This window comes from Molossus molossus, unplaced genomic scaffold (genome assembly GCF_014108415.1).
Source record: "Molossus molossus isolate mMolMol1 unplaced genomic scaffold, mMolMol1.p scaffold_m16_p_1, whole genome shotgun sequence".
Lineage (NCBI taxonomy): Eukaryota > Metazoa > Chordata > Mammalia > Chiroptera > Molossidae > Molossus > Molossus molossus.
In genome coordinates this window covers 114,881,458-114,899,002 of record NW_023425344.1, presented here as the reverse complement: position 1 = coordinate 114,899,002, position 17,545 = coordinate 114,881,458, and the positions used below count along the sequence as shown (strand labels likewise).

The following is a 17,545-nucleotide window of genomic DNA, read 5'->3' as shown; positions in this document are numbered from 1 at the left end:
GCAAACGGCCTGCCCTGTCTACAGGAAGAAACACGGGGACCATACAGATGTCAAAACCCAAGAGTGCTCTGGGTGTGTTGCCAATTTAAAAGAACAAAACAGCCTGTCACTGCCTCTTTAATGCCCACACTTGGAATGTTGGCTCTGGATAAATTCTGACACAAATAGGCCTCTTATTTCTGCCAGAAATAAGAATTCTATTACCTCGTTCTACCCCTGTCCTTAACAAGGACCCCATTATACTTCTGAGTTTTCAAATTCCACCCAGAATTCCTTCATCAAGGCCAATCACAGTCATTTCCTGGGCAGGGGGAAGCACGCCAAAGGTAACAAGACCGGCAATCTGGGCAGCCACGTTCAATAGGAAATTAGTAATGGAGCGACCTATATTTTTAGACTGACCTTGTCAAAAGTGTGGTCTTTGGGACATTCTTTTAACTGATTTCAGGTTAAGTGTCTGAAAACAAAGTTGTCAAAGGATGGACTGGTGAAAACATTATTTTTCATTCACTACTTTTTTTTTTTTATTTTTCTTTGTGTGTACTCCAGGGGAGATATTACAACTGATATCATGTACCTTTATTTAGATTTTCATGACCCTGAATGATTTCTAAAGTTTTTAAAAACTTGTTATATACTTTTTTTTTTTTTTTTGTACGTGCCCCTAGCGGGGGCGGAACCGGGGACTCTCTGGTCCACAGGCCGACACTCCAACCGCTGAGCCAAACCAGCCAGGGCGTTACATACTTTTTATTCGTTTCATTTGGTTGGGGTGTTTAATTTCTAATTCATTTTCAACCAACTATGTCCTAATTCTTTGGCAAGTTTTCCACAATTTGAAAGCTCTTAAGGGATTTGTCCAGAAGCAAATTGGTTAAACACAGAGGATCTATTTCACAAGTGGTAACTCTGGTATACTCTGTGATCTTACAATGTGCTAACACTTTTTAAAAGGTTTATCCACTTTCCACATTATTTTGTTTTTTTAAAATTAAAAATATTTTGAATGTATACAAAGTTTAAAAAATTCTAAGGACAAAAAGAAAGTATTCCTTCCCTGGTCGCCCAAAGGAAACCACCATTCCTGAATCTTGAGTATATTCAAGCTATCTGCGCACATCTGAGTACCTAGCTATAGTTTTTCCATTTTTATTTTTTAAACCTCAAAATTCATTTTTGACCACTGATGCCTACTTTACCTATTAAAACAATTTTTCTACCATTAAAAAATCTGTATAGTTCATTTATAGTCAAGCAGTTTTCACAACGCTTTCTCAGATAAAAAGCCTCCTACAGGAATGGCGATGTTTGAGGGGACATACCTGATAAGAACACTAATTTAATATGTAAAACAGAGGTAAAAAATATGTAGACAGTTTCTACTTTACACACTCCAATAATGAATCTCAAGTGGCACACTAGTGCATCTGAATCCTTCATTGTGTAGACCCCCAGATTGAAAACTTTTCCCAATAAAACTGGCAACCTCATTATGAGGCAGTGAGGTCAGGGAACAGTAGCTTGTGATTTTTATTGGCTCGAGTTTGGTTGTTTATCAAGCACCCAATGCAGAATTGTGGTACTGAGGGGCAAGGTATTTTATATTTTGTAAGTGGATGTGTACTATTAGATTGTATCCTGACATCTGTTGAAAAAAGAGAATAGTTTGTTCCTTTAGTAAATCATGAAGAAGACTTATACCTCTAACCCTACGTACATGAATGATGCATGATTGGGCATTACTGTTGTTTTGGTATGATTGATAATTATGTAAAAATAAAGTCAGCACCACACCCTGAAAATGTACTCAACCCAGGACTTGAATTGGCTGCCCCCTGTCAAGGTCAAGCCCACTAATGCTCAACTGATAACATCACTCCAGGGAATATATGGGAAGACAGACAAAACCCACACTATTATTTATAGATCTTTTCGAGCTAACTCAGAATACTTCCTTGATATTAATGGTGAAAGAAAATGATCTCCTCTTTAGATTGGGAACAAGAATAAAACAGTCACAGAGAAACAACTGGCAACATCCTAAGTAGTCTCCCAAAAAGCTGTTAAACTAATATGTAAGTTTAGCATGAACCTAGGATATAAGGTTAATAGACAAAAATGCATTGTATTTCTACAGACTAGCAAGTAATAATTAGAAATTAAAATGGAAAAAAAATACCATTTACATCATCAAAACTGAAATATTTAGAAATAAACATGACAGAACACGTATACAATTTGTACTAAGCATTGTGGAGAAAAATTAAACAAGACCTTAAACAAGGCGTCACCCGTCTTCTTCACGATTTACTAAACGAACAAACTATTCTCTTTTTTCAACAGATGTCAGGATACATTCTAATAGTACACATCCACTACAATAGTACACATTCACATCCAGACTATGTGAATATATTACATTTCCATTAAGATAAATGGAGGTGTAATATATTCAGTCTTAATATTAAGATATTAATTTCCCCCCAAATTGAGCCATAGATTAAACACAATTTAATAAAAATTCCAGCAGGGTTTTTGGAATAGAAATCAACAAATTGATTCTAAAATTAACATTGAAATGCAAAGGACCTTGTATTGCCAAAACAAAATTTCAAAAGAACAAAGTTGGAGGACTAACACTACCTGATTCCCAGACTTAATATATAGCTACAGTAGTAAGACAGTGTGATACTGACAGAAGGTCTGATATATACATTAATTTAATACTGAGTCTAGAAGTCGACCCTGACATGTATGGTCAACCAATTTCTGGTAAAGAAATCAAAATAATTCAATAGGGGAAATTATAACCTTTTCACTGAGTGGTGCTATAACAACTACACATCCATTTAGAAAACAATGAACCACAACCCTTACACCTCACAGCTTATACAACTTGAAATGGATCACAGACCAAAAAGTGAAAGCTAAAACTGTATGAAAAGTTCTTTAAGAAAATCTTTGTGACCTTCAGGCTGAGAAATGATTTCTTAGAATACAAAATGCATGAACCAAAAGAGAAGAAACTGATCAAATGGACTTTAAAAAAGCAAAACTGCTTTTTGAAAGACACTGTTTAAAAAAAAAAGCAAGCCACAAACTGGGAGCAAATGTTCACCATCATGTACCTGCAAAACATTTGTATTCCAGATATAGAAAGAATTCCTACTCTTCCCAATACTTACATAGATATTTCATCAGAGTATATATGAATAGCCAATAACATGAGAAGATGCCCAGTATCAACAGTCATGAGAGAAATTAAAATTAAAGTACAATTTCAGCCCCGACTGGTTTGGCTCAGAGGTTAGACCGTCGGCCTGCCGACCAGAGAGACCCGGGTTCAGTTCCTGCTAAGGGCACGTTGTACCTTGGTTGCAGTTTGTCCCCGGCCCCGTTAGGGTCATGTGGGTGGCAACCACTCAGTGTGTCTCTCTCACATCAATGTTTCTCTCTCCCTTCCTCTCTCCTTCTGAAGATAAATGCAAAAAAATAAAAATAAAAATAAATAAAGTACAACTTCATATTACCACACACCTATCAGAATGGTTAAAGTGAAAATGAGCCCTGGCCAGTTTGGCTCAGCGGTTGAGTGTTGGCCTGCGGACCAGAGAGTCCCGTGTTCGATTCCCGCTAGGGGCACGAACCACCAAAAAAAAAGGAAAAGAAAATGATTGACACTATCAAACACTGGTGAGGATGGAAGAAATGTACCTCTCATACATTACCAGTGGGTGTGTAAAATGGGACACTGGAAAACAGTTTAGCAGTTTCTTACAACTCTAACCATGTACTTACCATCTGACTCAGAAATCCTACTCTTATTTACCCGAGGAAAATAAAAATCACATATTTACAGAAAGACTTATACCTGAATATTGGTAGCCGCTTTACTCATACCAGCCCCATAGTGGAAACAATCCAACCCAAATACATTCATTGGGGGGCATATCCACACAGTAAAATAATTTTAAAAAGAATGAACTCTCCCTCCCGCTCTGCCTGAAGACGAATGCAAAAATGTCTTGGGTGAGGATAGAAAAAAAGAATGAACTACTGATACATTCAACACCACGGATGTATTTAAAAAATATGCTAAGGCCCTGGCTGGTTTGGCTCAGCGGTTATAGTATGGGCCCACAGACCAGAGAGACATGGGTTCGGTTCCAGCTAAGGGCAGTTTGTCCCCGGCCCTGGTTGGGGTCATGTGGGTGGCAGCCAATCGATGTGTCTCTCTCACATCGATGTTTCTCTCTCTCTCTTCCACCCTCTCTCCCTCCTGCTCTATATGAAGATAAATGTAAAAATATCCTCAGGTGAGGATAAAAAAAATATTATGCTAAGTGAACAAAGCTAGATACAAGAGTGTATTTTGTATACTTCCATTTATATGAAACTCTAGAAAAGACAAATCTAAATTATAGTGACTGAAAACAGACCATTGATGGCCAGGGGCGTGGAGTGTGGATTGACTGGGAAGAGGCACAAGGCACCTTTTGGGGTGATGGACAGATCCTCTATCTTGCTTATGGCAGTGGTTACTTGGGTGTACACATGTCAAAATTTATTGAACTGTACACTTAAGATGTTTGCCTTTTACTGTGTAAAATTTAGACCTTAATAAAGTTATTTTATTAATCCTCACCTGAGGATATTTTCCATTGTTTTTTGTTTGTTTGTTTTTCTGATAAGAGTGGGAGGGAGGGAGAGAGAAACATCGATGTGAGAGAGACCCATCGATTGGTTGCCTCTCACACAACCCTCACCAGGGCTAGGAATCGAACCTACAACCTAGGTATGTCCTTGAACATAATCAAGCCCGTGATACTTCAATCCACAGGCTGACACTCTAAAAGCTGAGCCAAACCAGTCAGGGCACTAAAGTTATTTTTTTAATTTATTTTTTTGGGTAAAATATATTTTTATTGGAAAACAAATATGCAACTTGGAATAAATTTGAGGCAAATTGTGCCATAAGCAGATTTTAAGTGGCTAAACAAAATTTAAAAAGCAAGTAACAATCAAAGAAAATGTTTCTGGTATAGGACCAGCAGTACAAAAAATAGTGTGCGAGTACCTGGGTAATATGCTCATTTGGCAATGGTGCAGTTTTTAAGTACATATTGTTGACTGTCCACAGTCCATGCAGAGTTACAGCTCTACATTTCAACAATATGCTGACAGTTCCTAAAGAAAACTACTAAAAAAAAGGCATAACCTAGATGTTGCCTCATTTGGCCGACTCCATCTAAGTTTAGATGTGCAGAATGGCTTAGATATATCCAGAGTAAGTCACTTGCAACATGTTACTCGATCAGTTTTCTAAAATAAGGGTTCAGGACAATGACAGTAAGATAAGGGAAGAAAACACGGAGGAATGAAGCCCTAATTACTATGCATGCATATTTTTTTGTCAGTAGGGGGAGCCTTTTTACAGATAAGTTACAAAGGCAAATAAACACTTTTGTAGAAGAAATCGAACACATTCTGTACAATGTCTTCACTTTGCTGTCATCATTTGTGTTGTAGCTCACTGTCCTTAGAATCCAACTTGTCTTTAAGCTGCCCTAATTAACAACTTCAGAGACAGCAAGATGAACAATGGGGAATGTTATAGAGGGCTTTAGCCCCATAAAAATTAACTAGAGTTTGACCTTCACTGGGAATTTGAAAAGCAACATCCTTCAGGAAAAGGGAGGACAGAAACGGCCCCAAGGCCAGAGTGTCCTGCATGCTCTGTGAAGAAACTGATAGGGAGAAACTGAAGCTCCCTTTACCCCATAAAATTGTAACTGTTCAACATGTGTGTATTGCACCTGACTGACCGCTGATATCCGTCTCGAATTTGTTAGTTTTTAAAACTTGGATAATGGAAAGAATAGCAGGACAGATGTATGCTGACCCAGTTTACCCAGTTCCCTTTCGCCTCAGCTCCCTCCCACCTCCGTTCCCTCCTGCTTATCGCTAACTGCCTCTGCTTCTGTACAAGCAGCTTGCTTGCTCTGCTAAACTCTTGACTGACCCCTGCCCTATATAAGCAACCCTCCCCCTGAGCTCGGGGCTGCAGTTCTCCTCTGTGTAGGTTGGCTGCAGTCCCTGCGCAGGTAATAAAACATCCCCCAAAACTGAAAACTGGAGTCTGAGTGTGGTCGATCTCCTGGGTTACAACAATTTGTACAAACTCTTCATAATTGACTTGACCATCACCGTCAATATCTGCTTCCCTGATCATTTCCTCAACCTCTTCATCTGTTAAATTCTCTCCAAGGTTTGTCATCACACAGTGAAGTTCTGCTGCACCAATATAGTCGTTGCCACCCTTATCAAACACCCAGAATGCTTCTCAAATTTCTTCTTCTCTATGTCTTTCATTTTTCTTGCTATTACTGTCAGAAATTCTGGGAAGTTAATTGTGCCGTTACTGTTGTAACCCAGGAGATCGACCACACTCAGACTCCAGTTTTCAGTTTTTGGGGATGTTTTATTACCTGCGCAGGGACTGCAGCCAACCTACACAGAGGAGAACTGCAGCCCCGAGCTCAGGGGGAGGGTTGCTTATATAGGGCAGGGGTCAGTCAAGAGTTTAGCAGAGCAAGCAAGCTGCTTGTACAGAAGCGGAGGCAGTTAGCGATCAGCAGGAGGGAACGGAGGGGGGAGGGAGCTGAGGCGAAAGGGAACTGGGTGAACTGGGTCAGCATACATCTGTCCTGCTATTCTTTCCATTATCCAAGTTTTAAAAACTAACAAATTCGAGACGGATATCAGCGGTCAGTCAGGTGCAATACACACATGTTGAACAGTTACAATTTTATGGGGTAAAGGGAGCTTCAGTTTCTCCCTATCAGTTTCTTCACAGAGCATGCAGGACACTCTGGCCTTGGGGCCGTTTCTGTCCTCCCTTTTCTTGAAGGATGTTGCTTTTCAAATTCCCAGTGAAGGTCAAACTCTAGTTAATTTTTATGGGGCTAAAGCCCTCTATAATATTCCCCATTGTTCATCTTGCTGTCTCTAAGGTTGTTAATTAGGGCAGCTCAAAGACAAGTTGGATTCTAAGGACAGTGAGCTACAACATTCCCCCCTTTTCTTGAGAGTGGATCAAACCATTGATTCACAATTGTCATGGGGAGACAATCTCTAGTTGGATTGTGTTAAGACCCTAAGTTTTATTGATTATACTCTCTCTCTGATGAAGGCTAGTAGTCTATTAATTAGGATGGGTTTATAAGTTATTCAGATTAATAATAACAGTAGGGGCCCTGCTATAGCTGAAATCAGGGATGTTAGCTATGGTGACTAATTAAATAAGTTTTCATATTAATTATGGGAGACCTGTTCTCCTTCTCTTAGTTTCTTTGTCTTAGAATTTGGATGCTCTGTCTGATTATACCTGAATGGTTGGCATAGAAATAGCAGGTTTCACCTAAGGCTGCATATAGACCCTCTTCTGGTTGACATTTCTTAAGATTTTTTAAAAATGTTTTATTTCTAAGTACCCAGTTCTACTGGGGTCTAGATCTATAAAGATTCCCCTGTACAGTTATAATCAGAAAAATTAGAGTCCCGATAAACGTAAGAGTCTCATTTTAAGGGATCGGGAGAGGTCTGCACCATTCATTCTGCTTTTTCTGCCTTCAACCAGGAATGATGCAGCTAGACTGGGATGCCGTTGGCCTTGATAGCCGTTGGTGAAGGCAGGATGACAGTGTATGGTCCCTTCCAGGCCAGAGTTAGTCCTTGGATGGTGAATTTCTTTATTTGCATCGAGTCCCTGGCTGGAAAGGGTGCACAGAGTCTGAGGTGGGCACAGGCAGGGCATCACAGATGTGTTTATGGATGGCCTTCTGGGCAGACTGCAGAGCCTGTAAGAACTGTAAGAGGGCGAGGGGAACAGAGTGGTCCAGTTTTCACCGGTTTCTAAAGTAAATTTGGTTAAGGTTTCCTTTAAGGTCCTGTTCATGCGCTCTACCTGCCTGGAACTCTGTGGGCAGTAAGCACAATGGAGCTTCTAATTTATATTTAATCCCTTAGAGATATCCTGTGATATCTTTGCTATCAAGGCAGGGTCATTGTCTGATCTAAGGGTCAGGAGTAGCCTAAACCTGTTACTCCCTTTATTGCATCCTAGACTGTTATTCTATTAGTAGGGGCAAGTTCTCCCCTCTCAGTGTCTTATCTTCTTCCCTTCCTGAGTATTCCTCCACTGTCCTGTCTTCCTGTAATATGTATGCCCCTATCTTTCTTCTTCCTATCTTTTTATTTTCTCTGCATAATCCTTCTTCAACTTACATAGACTCTCTGTGACTTTTCTAGTCCCTCCCTTGACATGAACCTGAGAGGTTGCTCAATCTATCTGCTGTCTGCATATCCCCTAGCCTTTTTCTTTTCCTCCCCATTTAGACCTATATATTCCTGCTTCCTTCTATCTTTTCCTTTTCCCTGTGACCTTATTGGACATTATCTGCCTCCCAGGAGTTCAGTAAGCTTGGTGTAACCTAAGAGGGTAAGCTGGTGCAGCTGGTTGACTAAAGTCCGACCTAGAGCCTCGGGGACCAACAATCTCCCAGCAGGCAGTGTCTATTATTCGTTGATTTTCTTTATGACTTGTTTCTGCTCAGTTAAGTCATTTTCTGACCCAGTGTAAGTAGGAGTCAGAGGTGAACTTGAGTTTGGCATGGTGACTGATATCTGGAGAGGTCCCCACTGGTTTTAGGGCCACATGTCGATCTTCCTTATTTGCAGCATGGTTTCCCCTTGTCTCATTAGAGAGCCTGGATTAGGGCTATGAGTTCAGTCCATCGGGCTGAAGTTCCCCTACTTAATGACATGGTCCAGAGTTACTATTGCTGCCCCGGTATACCTGATATCTTCCTGGACATAGTTGCTCCCGTCCGTGAACAATACCTCATCTGATGATGGCAGTGGGTCATCCCTGAGGTCTGGGTGGCCGTCTGCAGTGTTGATTCCCTCCAGGACATCCTGCAGAGGTTACTCCGGGTCATCATCTGGAGGCAGGCTGGCAGGATTGACGGCCAACGTCTTGGGGAACTTGATATGGGGCTGGCCTGGAGTGGTAGTGGCCAGCAATTAAATGATCTCTGGAGGAGATCACGTCCGAGTAGGGGGTATGGGCACTCAGGCAGGAACAGAAACAAATGAGTTACAGTATTTTTCCCAAGGTCTATAGTCCTCTTTGAAGTCCAGGGATAGGTTAGGGCCCCATTGGTTCGGTCAAGACTGAGTCTGCTGCACCAATGTCTATTAGGAAACTAACTAGTTTATCCCCTATTATTAAGTATTATTCTGGGTTTCAGAGGGCTCAGTTGGAAGGAGCCCTAGCCCTGTCATTTTCCTAAATTAAGTACAGCATTTTATTTTGTTTTTCTATACCTGACTTTGTCTTTGTCTTTTCTATTCCTAACTGGGACCTAGGCCTGTGGTCCTGACCCTTCCTTATATTTCCCTTCCTAGGGTGACCCTATTCTATGTGCCCTGTTTCTCTTATGGCTGCTATTACTACCTTTGCTAATTCAGCCAATTGGGCCAATAGGCCTAACAGGGAAACACAGTGAAAAGTGTTCTAAGGAAGCCCTTCCCCCGACAGTATTTGGGTCCTACCGTGGGCAGAGGAATGGGAACATTTCCTCTGACCCCAGGTTTACAAAAGGACACAGGAAAGGGGAGCAATGTTTTAACATTGTTTACATGGGGCAGAGTGTTTTTCTTTTAACTCTCGAAGAGAATTTTGTATCCATGCCTGGGATCCCTAAAGTTCAGAGAAGCCTATTGGAAACTAGTTGCTGTCAAACCCACTGTGGACGAGCAGCCCGGGCTGGCATTTCAATGGTTAAACAGTTTGCCTGTGAGAATATTATTAAGCCTTGCAGAGAGGCATTGAGACCTCATCATAAAGAAGCTAGTACATCTCAACACATCTATATCTATTCAGACATTGGGTCCCCCTATACATAGGGGACACAGCAACTGAGGCTCTGAGAGAAGCCTGCTCTGCTGACAAGGCAGGAGAAAGCGGCAAAGAATCATCATCTTTTTTTTTATTCCTTTATGTCAATTTTTATTTTCCATCATTCATAAATCTTAAATCTTTATTATTTTTATAATTTTCTTTTCATAAAGCCCTTCTCAGGTGGAGACCCAAGTACATTAGAGATATAATTTTATTCATGCTATAGTAACTATAGCTCAGATTTATTTATTTATTTTTTCTATTTATATGTGAGTACATTATCGCATTATGAAAGAAAAAAAACTTTTTTAGTTAAACTAAAAAGAGCCTGATCTTTAGGCCTCTGGGGCTTAATTATGTTCTTTCTTTAAATAATTCAAGCATGACTTTACAAAATATATTATAAGCCCCTTTAAAGTGAGAACTGTTCGCATAACCCACAGCATTAGCAGAGATCCACATATAAGAGGCATCTGTGCATCTGCTAAGTGAACAAATAATCACTCTTAGTAGTGTATATGCTCTTGCATTTGGAGTGTGTTGTCCTCTTATCTATTTTTTAGTGAGGAAACAGACTGAGTTAAGCCATCTGCACTGATTTGATTTCCTTTTATAAGGAGAGAACATAAATCTTTGAGGAATTCCAGGTCTTATTGGAATGACTCAAAACTAATTCCAGGTCAAGAAAAAGTTTCTTAAAATTCGAATCCTGGAAAGGTTGTCAAACATATTTGACCAAAAGATTATATAGTATTATTATTATAATTAAATAGTATTCAATTATTTATTTATTTAAAGTGACCATGACAAATGTTAAACATAAACATAGGTCAGTGAAACTTCAGTTCTTATGATTTAAAAAAAAATGGCTCTTTAAAGAATCAAGTACTTGATTAACATAACATAAAACTATTTCAATAATATATATAACTTTTGCCTTCCAGGCAAATATTGGGAAAAAAAATGTTTTCCCCTTTTAACAGGCTGAAAAAGAACCAAATAAAGTCTATATTAATTTATTTTATTTATAATTTCTTTCTAAGATTTCTCTTAACAAATTTTTTAACTTTCATAAACCTTTTTATCTAGTCAGAAATAACCAGTTTTAGAACAATTTTAAAAATATATATATTTCTATATCTTATATTTTCCTTTATTAAAACTATATAATTTCTTTTTAACCTAATCTGAACTTTTAACTTTTAGAAACATTGAATATTTTTTCTTTTTTTGACAAGTACAAGTAATTAACATTCCTCTGATTAGCGAATATATTCATATTTTCAATAGACATTTTTTAATCAATAGATCATTAACAGATCTAAATTCATCTTCTAGCTTTTCTGTAATAAGAACCCAAAGTAGGCAAACTCAGTTTAATTGACATTTTTGTATACCTCAAGGGGGTCCTGAAGGATGGGATAGAATTTCCTCGGGGGCTGGGAGGAGTTAACTGTCCTTCAGGACAGGCGGAGGCATTGTTAACAAAACTTTTTTCCTTTCATTTGAACCTCCGGACACTGACATTTCTAATTCAAATATTAATGTATACCTTTGATCAGGGTGGGGAACCCCGTACATAACGGACCTCACAGCAAACAAAAGACTCAAGTCAAAAGACCCTTCGGATGGCTAATTAACTCGGAATGTTGGCCACTCCAACTCACAGAGGGTCCGGAGTACCCCAGGATCGGCTGGTGTTCTGTAGCCTTGGGATCTCCTGGAAAAGTCAGAAAAGTTAGCAAGAATGCATTCAAGGGGGGTACGGGGCGTTGACGGTCCTTGTCTCATCCTACCGAAAGCAAAACAGTTAGAGCAGCAGAGAACACGGAACACAAATAGACAGACAACCGCGGTCAAAACACAAAATACTAATTTCAGAACAGACGCACCCGAAAATGCCAGATGGGTTTGGACAGACGCACCCGAAAGTGCCAGACGCACTCGAAAGTGCCAGATGGAAACCCACCGGGTTTCCTGCACCCGAAAGTGCCAGATGCACCCGAAAGTGCCAGATGGAAACCCACCGGGTTTCCTGCACCCGAAAGTGCCAGACGCACCCGAAAGTGCCAGATGGAAACCCACCGGGTTTCCTGCACCCGAAAGTGCCAGATGCACCCAAAAGTGCCAGATTAAAACAGATTGGTACCAATTTCAGAACAGATGGAAACCCACCGGTTTCCCAGGTCAGGAGTCGGCGTCCCGACCCTGAGGGGGAAGTGCGGTTGAGCGGCGTCCCGCCCGCAACAATCCCAGAACGCTCCGGAGCTACTGAACAGAAAACAGATGGAAGGGGAAATCCTCGAGGCTGAAGTCTTAGTCCGAATTAGCTGAATCGAAAGCCAGAACAAATGTAGGTGCGGAGGGCGAGGAGGCAGCCCTCCGCGTAGTCTGAGGAGGTCGACCCCACTGAAAAGGGGGACCTCGCGGCTGATCTCGCTGGGGCCTCCAAATGTTGTAACCCAGCAGATCGACCACACTCAGACTCCAGTTTTCAGTTTTTGGGGATGTTTTATTTCCTGCGCAGGGACTGCAGCCAACCTACACAGAGGAAAACTGCAGCCCCGAGCTCAGGGGGAGGGTTGCTTATATAGGGCAGGGGTCAGTCAAGAGTTTAGCAGAGCAAGCAAGCTGCTTGTACAGAAGCGGAGGCAGTTAGCGATAAGCAGGAGGGAACGGAGGTGGGAGGGAGCTGAGGTGAAAGGGAACTGGGTGAACTGGGTCAGCATACATCTGTCCTGCTATTCTTTCCATTATCCAAGTTTTAAAAACTAACAAATTCGAGACAGATATCAGCGGTCAGTCAGGTGCAATACACACATGTTGAACAGTTACAGTTTTATGGGGTAAAGGGAGCTTCAGTTTCTCCCTATCAGTTTCTTTACAGAGCACGCAGGACACTCTGGCCTTGGGGCCGTTTCTGTCCTCCCCTTTCCTGAAGGATGTTGCTTTTCAAATTCCCAGTGAAGGTCAAACTCTAGTTAATTTTTATGGGGCTAAAGCCCTCTATAATATTCCCCATTGTTCATCTTGCTGTCTCTGAGGTTGTTAATTAGGGCAGCTTAAAGACAAGTTGGATTCTAAGGACAGTGAGCTACAACAGTTACCATCAGCATCCACTGTTAATCACATCCTACAATTCTGCTTCTGTGGGATTCTGCCCATGAGACCTCATTACCGTCTCCACTTCCTGTGTTGTTATAGTTCCATCACCATCCCTGTCAAAGAGTGAAAAAGCTTCTTTGAATTCTGCAATCTGAGCTTCTGTCCGTTGCTCAGCCACGCCGCAAGGGCCACCTGTCTCTGAGACGCGACCACACAAATACTCAGAGCGCTCGCTCCACTTGGACTAATCAATAGTTATTTTAAAAAGTACCAATAGTGAAGTCTTTGTTCAATCAACATTACTATAGACTTGGTTCTGATCTTAGTTTCAACCCATAATTTTCAAATCACTTAAGCAATTGCCTAATCTGCAAGGTAGGGATTTACCTAATTATTAACATTTATTTATAACTCCAAAATCAGTACTTGTGGTGCTTTTGTGGTCGTTGATGGACAGGTACATGTGCAGGGCAAAAAAAATTGACTTGGTCAACACCCGGGATCCCAGCTGAGGTCAAACAAAGCATCGCTCTTGTTCAGCTGATACCTTAAACAAATAACCGTTTTGTGACGTTTCTCACATCTTTTGTGCTTTTTGTTGATTTTGCTCTTTCAAAATGGCCCCCAAGCCTACTGCTGAAGCGCTGTCTAGTGTTTCTGAACACACGAAGGCAGTGATGTGCCATCCAGAGAAAATATGTCTGTTAAGACCACCTTCGTTTGGTCATGACTCACAGTGCTGTGGCCCTGAGTTTCATGTTAATGAATCAACAATATGAACAGAAACACATTATTGCATTGATCTATTGACAAAAATGTGATCATACATTCACAGGAATCTACCCCTGTATTTCCCTTGGGAGCAGTGATGGTCTGCTGAGTTAGTGGTGACATTTTAAAAATAATTACTGTGAATAACAAAAATAAACTATATGTATAATATCTAGTTCCTTCTGTCCTTTCTTGGGTCAAACAGCTTTGAGTTTTCACCATCTTGAGTCCCATTGTCTGGCTTTTCTCCAAAATGCAGACATGGTCTGACTTATGCAGGACATGGGCAAGCTCTTGCCAATTTTGATCTAGATAGTTCAGCAACGTGGCTATACTCCTGGATCCATATATATATATATACACATAAAAAAAAAAATCCTCACCCAAGGATATTTTTGCACTTATCCTCAGATTGAGTGGGAGGGAGAAAGAGGAAGAGAAAGGGAGAAACATCGACATGAGAGGGTCCTGCACAACTGGGAACAAACCGCAACCAAGGTACTTGCCCTTGACTGGAATCGAACCTGAGACTCATTAGTCCCCGGGCCGATGTTCTAACTGCTGAACCAAACTGTCCAGTGTCTGGATCCTTTTTTAAATCCTCACCGGAGGACATTTTTGCATTTATCTTCAGATAGAGCGGGAGGGAGAGAGGGAGGGGGACAGAGAAACATCAATGTGAGAGACACGAGTGGTTGCCACCCACACAACCCCAACTGGGGCCCTGGGACAAACTGCACCCGAGGTACATGCTCTTAGCAGGAACCAAACCCGGGTCTCTCTGGTCTGAGGGCCAACGCTCTAACTGCTGAGCCAAACCAGCCAGGGCCTGGATCCTTTTAACTTTTACAAATTCCACAACTTTTTCACAAATGGCTGTCAACTTGAGCCAGGTAATTTCTTCCATCTTTTGTGTATTTATTTTTTAAAGAATTTTAAACATTTAAAAAACTGTTTTGATTTTTTAGAGATAGAAACATAGATTGGCTGCCTCCCACACGGCCCCTACTGGGGACCGAGCTCACAACCCGGGCATGTGCCCTGACTGGGAATCAAACAGGGACCTCGCAGTCCATGGGATGACACTCAGTCCACTGAACCACACTGGCAGGGCTTGTATACTATTTCTTTAGGTATATTATCTTCTTTCTTCAATATTGGCAAATATAGAATTTCATTTTTTGAGCCATCCATCCTTAGGAGCTAAATTGTTTCCAAATCTCCACTCAGGAGGTCAGAAATGTATTATTCATAGAAGCTCTGATGGGCTATTTGTGACATACTTACTTTTTGAAAATTTAATGTTACCAGACATTTAATCTGTTATAAACATCAAACTTCTATCATCTATTTCTACACAAAAGCCCAATTTATGTACCCTCTATCAACTCTGCTGTACACACCAGTCAACTTTGTAAGGATTTTAAAATTTGAAAACTTGAACTTTTTAATGTTTTAAGTTCCCTCTGAGGAAGATTCCACAAGCATTCAGAAGTTTCTTATTTACTATTCTGGATCGATGTTACCTAAATTACTTTAGTTTTCCTTTTGTGGTTCAGAAAAGAAAATATATTTCATTTATTTCAACAGAACTCGAGAAAGATTAAAAAAAAAAGTCACATATTTTCTTCCAACAAAAAAGGCAAAAAAAAAAAAAAAAAAAAAATCTCTTGTGAAGATCAGAATATTCTCCATGTAGGACACAAGCCAGCTTTTGTTCTATGTACTTAACCTGTTCTGATGACCTGTGATTATGCAATAAGCCCTACATTGCCAATGACAAGGTAAGAAAAATAAAACACTATGATTTTTTTAATGTAAAATTTTATTCAGATATTCAAAAAGACTAATCAAAATAAATTATTTCTAGTAACAGAATCATAAGAGAATGAACTCCTGAGAATATCAAAGTTTTTGTTTCCATACCATTTGTCAATAGGTGATGTGTTTGTACATTTTGCACTCTGTACAGAATCATAAGTTTATGAATGCATTTATTTTATTTTTGTTACAGATGTTTTTTTTCCCCATTGACACCTTCCTCCCCATCCCCCACACCCATCCCATGCATTTATTTATTTAAGTAATTTTTTTTGTTATAGATGTTTCTCCTTCTCCCTCAGTGACACCCCCTCCCCCATTTTGGCTGTATATGAAAGCATTTAATACATGTTGATAAAGATAGGATTAAAAGATTGATCTCACTGACCCCATTTTCTATAAAAAAAATTTTTCCCTTTGATTTTTAGAGAGAAAGAGATAGAACCATCGATGAGATAGAACATCAATTGGTCACCTCCTGCCTGCCTCCCACTGGGGGCATGTGCCCTGACCAGGAATCAAACTGGCGACCTCTTGGTACATGGGTCGATGCTCAACCACACAGCCCCACCGGCTGCGCAGATGAATCCTATTTTCAATGCAAACAAGTCGCCCCTCCAGTCCATGTCCTTCTCATCCCTGAATACTTTAAGAAAGTGAGCACACGCATGTGTGCGCACACACACACACACTCAAACAAAAACTCCCCAAGATCTAGAGTAATTCAGTTTTTCAATTACATTTTAAAATTACTTAAAACCAAATTGTAAAACAGGAAGGCATCAAGATTAAGCTCACCGTCAACCTTTACAAGAAGATTATACTACTTGCATACACTATTCAAGTGAATCTAGACTTGGATGCCCTTGGTTCAAACAAGAACACTTCCTCACATAGGAAGGGAATTACTTAAACAAGCAACCTGGAGTTCAAGTTCTAGGCAGCTGCTCAAGTTGTGATCTACTTCAAACACATAGCTCTAAGTTTATGGGACCAATAATCTACTCTAAGCGAGCCATTAAAAATATCAGTTTCAAGTGGTTTTGGTTCTTTTTAATAATACTTTATTCTTTGTTAGTTACAAAAGACTGAAAACCCAATACCTCCTGGAAAGTAAAATACTCCTAAAAATATAATTAGGATATGACCTGATGGGGAAGCAAAGAGGCAGACAGCACCTTTTACCCACAGAGTCTAATAAAATCTAAGGCATGTGAGTTTTATTTTTGACTCTCACACCTAAATCAACCATCTCCCATGACCACTTCTCATAATCATTATGTTCCTACTGTCACACCATTTTGGGAAAACCCAATCTTCTTCTAGCTAGAGTTCAAATCCCAATATAATAATCCTACCAATTTACCCTATCTTTAGGTGATATCAGCATTCATTTGGACTAAATGGTATTTGGAAAACCAGGTTGCATGGGCAGAGGACTCTCCTAAATGGGACTTTTTTAAATGGTAATTTGGGGGGCTTGAACTCTAGTTCTTGATGTGCACAATAAAGCCTATGTGCAAATCCCAAACTCCATTCTTTACGGGATCTTCTGTTTTTCAGTCATGCTTCACATCTTCTCAAATGTTGCCACTTTGGCTACAGGTTTCAGTTTCTTTAAGTCGTATTTTAAAATGATGAGATTTTTGGGTATTTGCCTTCAAAGATCCACAATATTGTATGGGCAGAGAACCATACAGATACGATTTGAAATGACAGCAGTTCAGTAACTTAATTAAAAAAAAAGAGAGATAACAGAAAAGAAAAAAGGAACCTGGCTTATAATATCAATATATCAAAACTATTTGTGATAAAGAAGTGGCACTGTACATCCTATAACCAAGGAGATACAGAAATATATATCTCAATTATATTCCAGTTTTG

At 40.1% G+C, this 17,545-nt stretch overlaps 1 pseudogene; it reads right to left on the bottom strand.

The window, feature by feature from the left end:
- Positions 1-6,151: 6,151 nt before the first annotated feature.
- LOC118636519 lies at positions 6,152-13,532 on the bottom strand (annotated as a pseudogene).
- Between the last annotated feature and the right edge of the window lie 4,013 nt (positions 13,533-17,545).